Source organism: Stenella coeruleoalba (genome assembly GCF_951394435.1).
Source record: "Stenella coeruleoalba genome assembly, chromosome: 7".
Taxonomy (NCBI): Eukaryota; Metazoa; Chordata; class Mammalia; order Artiodactyla; family Delphinidae; genus Stenella; species Stenella coeruleoalba.
Genome location: NC_137153.1, coordinates 89141002 through 89147845, shown reverse-complemented (window position 1 = coordinate 89147845; position 6844 = coordinate 89141002). Strand labels below are relative to the sequence as shown.

Here is a 6844-nt window from a genome sequence, read left to right as displayed (position 1 = left end):
GTTGGACTAAGATCTCAGTTCCTCATGAGTCCCTTGGTTCCTTACCATCTTGGTCTCTCCGTACTGCATCTTACAACATGGCAGCCTGCTTCATTAGAGCACATAAGAGAGTGAGTGCCAGCAAGACGGAAGTCACAGTGTCTTGTAACCTAATCATGGAAGGGACATCTTATAACTTTTCCCATATCCTGTTTATTAGAAGCAAGTCACTAGACTCAGTGGGAGGGGCTTACACAGGCTGTGAATACCAGGAGGGATGATCACTGGAAGCCGTAGTGTGAGACCCTGTGGGGCAGGTGGGAGGGACAGGTGGGGTGTGAGGCACATCAGGCCTGGGATAACCGTCAGCTATCTAGAAGGTGAACCTAATAGGTTGTGGACGGAGGGCAGGGACTTGGGGACCCAGGCTATGTCTGAGAACTCTGGGTCTGAGCAGCCTGTAAGATTGGGCCCAGATCTGGGTGTGTACTAATCCTAACCCCCCTGGACCCAGGCTGAGTAACCAAGGTGGGGGTTGGCTCTCATACTTCGTACTACCAAGCCACTTTCCTAGGTCTGCATGCTGTGAGCACCCACTACTGCAGGCAAGGCACCATGCCAGGCACAGCATTAAAATGCTGTGGGAATCCATTCATTTGTAATAATTCACACAGTGTAACTGCAAGAGCACTGGGTCAGAGCCTGGTGTCCCAAGTCTAGTGTGGGCTCCATCGAAATTGCTGGTGACTCCTCTTTGGGCTTTAGCTCCCCATGCTATAAACACTATTGCAGTAAAACTTCCCCCATTTCACTTCACGCCCAATCACTTTGAGGTTGTTTTGAGAACTTCATGAGATAAAGACACGGAAGGGCTTGGAAATAAACTATCACACTACAGTTTACAGAAACTTTCATATTATGCTATTCCATTCTCATGTTTGTGTTCAGGGGAGGGGGACTCAGATTCACCAAAGGTTATGCTAAAGGGACACCAGAGTCCATCTGAAAACCCCCAGGCACACACATGTACCCAGTGTATAGATGGGACTGCCAAAGGCAAGGGACTCATTCAAGGTCACACACAAAGTTGGTGGCTGTGGAGGGGTGAGGCCCCGAATCTTCTTCTTTTTTTTAATTTTAAATATTTTATTATCTAAAGTTATACCCAAAATTGTGCTTCATTTTTTCCTATACTACACTATACACTTTAACTCGAGGACATTTTAAAAAGCAATACATTTCAGAAATCCTGGAAAAAGTTCTACCAGCTATAAGTTATTTAAATATTGCTTATAGAAAGTATTAGAACCATGTAAACAGCATACACCTAAAGAGATGAACGCTTAACATGAGTACAGTGTTTTTCATTCACTGATAATCTAAGGTCAATTTCTAGATGTTTCTTTGTCTTGTATGCTTCATTTGTTTTATCAGCAAGCAAAGGCCTATAAGGGATGGCTTCACTGCCCCTCAGACTCAGATCCACCTTCATCTTGACTAATCTGGAAGTAACGAAGTTCGTAAGTCTCCTCATCAGATGCAACCCCCGAAGCTGATCACCAAGATTATTCTTTTTAAGGTATTTCTTGGTAAGATATTTCAAATACCTTTTAGAGAATCGTTCCTCAGAAACAACCATGATTTTATTCTTGAAGGCTTTAATGTGAACAACATTCCCAAGATTTCCAGTTTTTCCTGGAAAAACTTTAACTTTCTCAACGTAGAAACTGTTCAGAATTTCCAGAATCAAAAATTCCATCTTCTCCTGGATGAGTAAGATCCAAACTAAACTTCCAGGCTGACTTCTTAGGCCTCTTATCTTTCTCCGGCACCATCTTGAAGGCCGGCCGTGCAATCAGAGAGCAGCCCTGAGTCTTTTGACTTCTAGCCTAGTGCTTCTGTGAACCAGGAGCCGCATGATGCAAAGTGTTATCACCTAGAAGCTCTGGTGCCCAACTGCCTGGTTTCAAACTGCTCCTACCATTTCTTATAGTTCATGGTCACTATCTCCCAGGGGATTTTGTGGAGACTGAAAAGCACTAGGTAGTGCCTGCCCTGCCAGCTCACTGAATGTTAGCCATTGTGACTGGTATCACAGAGGGAAGGCACTGTTGCACCCATGTTATTGCTGGGGAAGTTTAGGCTGAGACTTGCCCTGGTACCAGAGCCAGGACTTGAACCAGTGCTTTTCTCACGAAGGCAGGCAGCCTCTCAGAAAATAGGAAAGTACCAAACAATGTTCAGATTTGACCATTACTGACAGTATATCAGACTCCAGGTTCATTTTGTGCATTTGTGTGTAGCCTACAGGGAGTAGTGGGGGCACAGCCCAGGTTTCCTGAGGATGGATTCAGGAGGGAATCTTCAAAATGAGACCTGAAAGCCCCTTGCTGAGAAGTGAGGTGTCTACCAGGGCGCATAACTCTCCGGCCAGCCAACCTTGCAGTAGTGTTTCGGGAAAGTCGTTTATGTTCATTACAGTTTGGGATTTGGGTGGAAAGCCTGTTTCAGTTCTGGGGTTTCGCTCTCCTATCAGGCCGCTGCAGGCCCGGACGGGCCCCTGCTGGAAGGAAGTCAGCCCTCCTCCCGCCAAGGAGGAAGGGCCCTCCCGCCTGTGGTCGGTGCATTGTACTTGCTAGATTCCAGGCTGTCAGTCTCATGGAGAGCTCTGGGGATGCTTAGCCTGCAGATTGTTTTGTTAGGTTTCTCCTACAACTAATTTGGAAATTACCCAGCTACCCACAGCCTCTCCCAGGTGTTCTGCAAACTACGGGCCTGCTCCTGCAGCTTTCGCCTTGGTGGGACCAATGCTGGCTGAAGCTGGGAGGGTCAGGGTGGGGTGATAGGAGGGTGAAAAGAGGCCCACAATGGTAGAGCTCGTTTTAAGCAACAGCCAGTCCCCTTCAGCTTTGGCACTAACCATCCTACTTGGTAGGATCTGACGCAGGCAGATCCACACACTTTGCAGACATTACCTTTAAGCCTCACACGCCCTGTGGAGGTAAGTCAGGGGCGTGTGGAGGATCCACCCTACTTAGAGGCCCAAAGAGACAGGATTTCCCCAGAGCAGTCAAAACCAACACGCAAGTCTCCTGATCCCCATATCCAGGAAGGAAAAATCCTCACGTTTGATTCATTTTGCTGTGAACTTTGTTACACCTGGGTTGAATCCCTCTCAGGCAAAGGTCTGTGACCTTGAGCTTGTCCTCTTTTCTTGGACCTCATTTTCTCATCTGAAAAAAAAAATACACCTGAAACCTGCTACTTCCCAGGGCAGTTGTGAAGATCCAAAGGACAGCATATGTGGAAGCGCTTGGTACACCCTGAACACAGCCTCTCTTGGGTAATGTCAGGGTTACCTTAGTCAGCTGTGCCACGGCTGAGCCACTTGAAGCTGGGGAAGAGCAATGGTGTGGTGAGAGCCCTGGACAAGGGCCTAAGGTGTTAGCTCACTGTACAACCGTTACCTTCTCTGGTCCTTGGTTTTTCCTTCTATAAAACAAGGGTGGGACTAGATAACCTTTCAGCTGTATTCTTTTTTTTAATAAGAATGGCAAAGGAAATCTCAAAGGGAAAACCAAGAATCAATTTTTTCCTGCCCCATAAGGGTCACCTTTACTAGTTAGGATGCATTTGGCTGCAAGTAACACAGAGCCCAAAGAAAAGAGGCTTAAACTTAGAGGACATTTGTTATCGCCCACAGGTATAAAGAATGGTTCCAGGTTTGGTTCTTTCAGCAGCTCATTGATATCATCAGGCCCCCAGGTTATTCCCACCTTTTGGCTCTGCCATCCTCAGCAGGTTGGCTTGTTCTCTTAGGCTGGTACCCTCCGAGCCCAACATGTCTGTCACACTTCCAGGAGTCACACTCTAACAACATTAAGAGGAAGAAAATGGCTATTTCTCTCCCACTGTCTCTTTAAGAACAAAGAACTATTTCCCAGAAGCCCTGAGCAGGCTTTTCTGGACATCTCATTGGCCTGGAAAGTATCCTGTGCCTGTTTCTCAATAATCACTGGCAAGAGTGATGGAATCATCACCACGTTTACCTTAGACAAGTCCAGATTGAGCCGGTGGATACTCCAAGGGGTAAGACTTCCCCTAAAACACATGACCAGCTGCAACCTGAACAAAATCAGGGTCTTGTGAGCAGAGAAGAAGGGGGGGGGGAATGGCTGGGTAGACAACTAGCAGTCTGGCACAACTAGCAGTCTGGCACTTCTTCTTGAATATGCCAGAGAGGGTATTGCTTTACTTCTGTCCAGAGTTGTCCACTATATGGCTGTCCTCAAGATGCTCCATCTGAGCTCTACCATCAAGACCCCTGTGCCCAGTCCCCATGATAAGACATTGTTCTTTCTTTTGAGCACGGGTGCAGGAAAAATGCCCACTTCACACAAGGTTAACTATGAAGCTTTGATGAAATTTAGGATAAAAGGAAAGTGTTACATGGGAGGGGGACATTTTGAAAGTGCTCATATTAAGTATAATTTTCTCATAGTGTAAGAAACCCTTCACGGGGCTGCTCACGAACATGCCATGCTCCTAATCTCACTCCCTTGTCCTGAGGTCTGGACCTCTGCGAGAGAGTGACATGATCTGTTGATGTTTGAGCTGAATCACACATTGGCTGCTGTGGGGAATGACTGAGGAGAGCAGTGGAGGGAGCAGGGAGCCCCGTTAGGAGGCTGATGCTGTGATCCAGGAGAGAGATGATGGGGCCTCCTACTGGGTTGGTGGCCTTAGACGTGCAAGATGGGGTTAGGGGGTTCCTAGAGAGGTAATGGTCAGAGCAAATTCATGGTGACAGGAACACACAGGGGTGTCTGGGAACAGCAAGTGGGGTGTTGGCTGGAGCCTAGATGTGTAGGAAGGGCAACTATGGGAGATGAGGCTGGGAAGAGGGTTGGCATGAGGATAATGGAGGGTCCCAAGTGCCAGGTGAGGAGTTTGGGCTTTCTGTTGCAGACAGCAGGGAGCCTGCTCCCATAGGACTGGAGCTCAGCTTCAGGAAGTGAGGCTGGCAGTGGGGGCAGAATGGAGGGAGGAGGCAGGAGCATCCATGGGGAGGGCTCGGCCAGCTGCTTGGGGTTGAGAGCAGAGGCAGGAGTTAGGCTCTATGAGGCTGTGCTTCTCACACGTTATCTCTGGTTGTTGAGTGCCTCCACGCCTGAAAAAATCATAGCTGGGGCTCTGCTCTGCCCACACTCCTGGGAGAAGCCGCTCCAGGTTCTCAGATAGTGAGATAAGCTGGTGCTCTGCACCAGGGCTGAGATCCACCCTGATTCCGCCTCTCAATCCCTTCCTCACCTTGGGAGGGGCTGACAGTTGATCCCCAGGGCCTCTCTGACTACATGCTTCTGCACCACGTTAACCCTTCTGGGCTGAGCTGGAAATTTGAGCCTCAGCTGTCAGAAGAGGGGGTGTGAGGCTGGCAGAGGGGCATGGGGAGCTCCATAGGGAGCAGTCATCCTTTCCACCCCAGGAGCTCTGCAAAGGCTGGCTTTGGCCTCAGCCTGGAAAGAAGACGCTGGAAGGAGGGTAGGGACAGGCACCAAACTTGTTAAAGACCTCCTATCCTTACTGCACCCAACCTGTGGGCCCTGCTTTTCCTTTAGTTCACTGCTCAGTTTGGGCTGAAAAGCACTAGTCACACTGCTTTCCCTTTGGGTGGTTCTAAGCTATTTGTTTAACTGATCCCAGGCTCAGTTTACCCATCCATACAATGGAGGGCCCTCCCGCAGCTGCACTCCTTCCCCCTCCCTCAACCCCCACCTTCACCACCCGCCCCCCGTCTGATTACTTCCATTTCCACACTGCCTTTTATGAGGGTGATAATCAAATGCAGTCTCCCTTGAGGGAGGCATAAGTTCTAGCCAGGCCTGGACACTATGCGATGTTGGGTAAGTCCTGTGCCCCTTTAGCTCTATAGAAGCTCTATACGCACGCATGGTATTCCTATTTATTCCTATTATTGAAAACTCATGTGAGCACTGAGATGGGAGTCCTGGTTCTTCCACTGAGTTGTTGTGTGATCCTGGGAAGAGAGCCCAGTCTGGTACATGCTCCTTATCATCAGGGCCTTTTTTCCCCCGGTTGTCCTGTCATGCCAACCCCCACCCAGGAGTCCGCACTTCTCAGGAGCAGGGTGAGCACAGAGACCACATTCTCCAGGAAGGCGTGGACGTTTGGGGTGGGGGAGGATTCATTAGGGTGCCCAGGATCATACGAGGGGTACTTCAATGCTCTACTGGAGGATCCTTCAGCCCAGATGGACTCAGAGGTGGGGGCCTCTTCCTGCTGAGAAGAGAGCTTTATTTTTCTCCTGAACTCCAACAAGCCCAGACTTGGGGTTGAAGTTGCCAAGTTTCATCCGTACTTGGGCAAATGACTGCTGCTTACGGAGGGCACAGAGACCAGAACCCAAGGTCCCCACAGTGGCTCAGCAGGGAGTCAGGAGTTTGGGTTCCTGCTCTGGCTCTGACAGCCCAGCTTTCAAGATGGTTTCAGATATACTCTCAGTGAATGTCATTGTCATGGTCACCTATCAGACAGGGAACATGAGGTGAGATGCATTCCAAGGGTTAGGATTCCAAGACTGTAAAGCACACCCAAGGAAGGAGGTGAAGGGCTGCACCCTAGCCATCTCTTCTCTCTGCAGCCATCTCTGGTTGGGGTTCTTGCTGAGAAACAGGAGCCTTCTGGAAGTTATTCTGGGGTCTCTGATTTCAACAACATAACACATCCCCCACCCCCACCCCGCTTCTCTAAAGCTCTGCCTCTCTGCCCAGGGTATACGAATCGCTTGAGGTTTTGTTGAATTGCAGGTTCTGGTTCAGTAGATCTGGGTAGAGCCTGAGAGTCT

At 49.1% G+C, this 6844-nt stretch overlaps 1 pseudogene across 1 annotated transcript; it reads right to left on the bottom strand.

Annotated features, from left to right (window-relative positions):
* Nucleotides 1-1439: 1439 nt before the first annotated feature.
* LOC307188912 (ribosomal protein eL22-like 1) lies at nucleotides 1440-2108 on the bottom strand (annotated as a pseudogene). The gene has a single exon. The product of its transcript is annotated as a ribosomal protein eL22-like 1 (transcript).
* Nucleotides 2109-6844: the final 4736 nt, after the last annotated feature.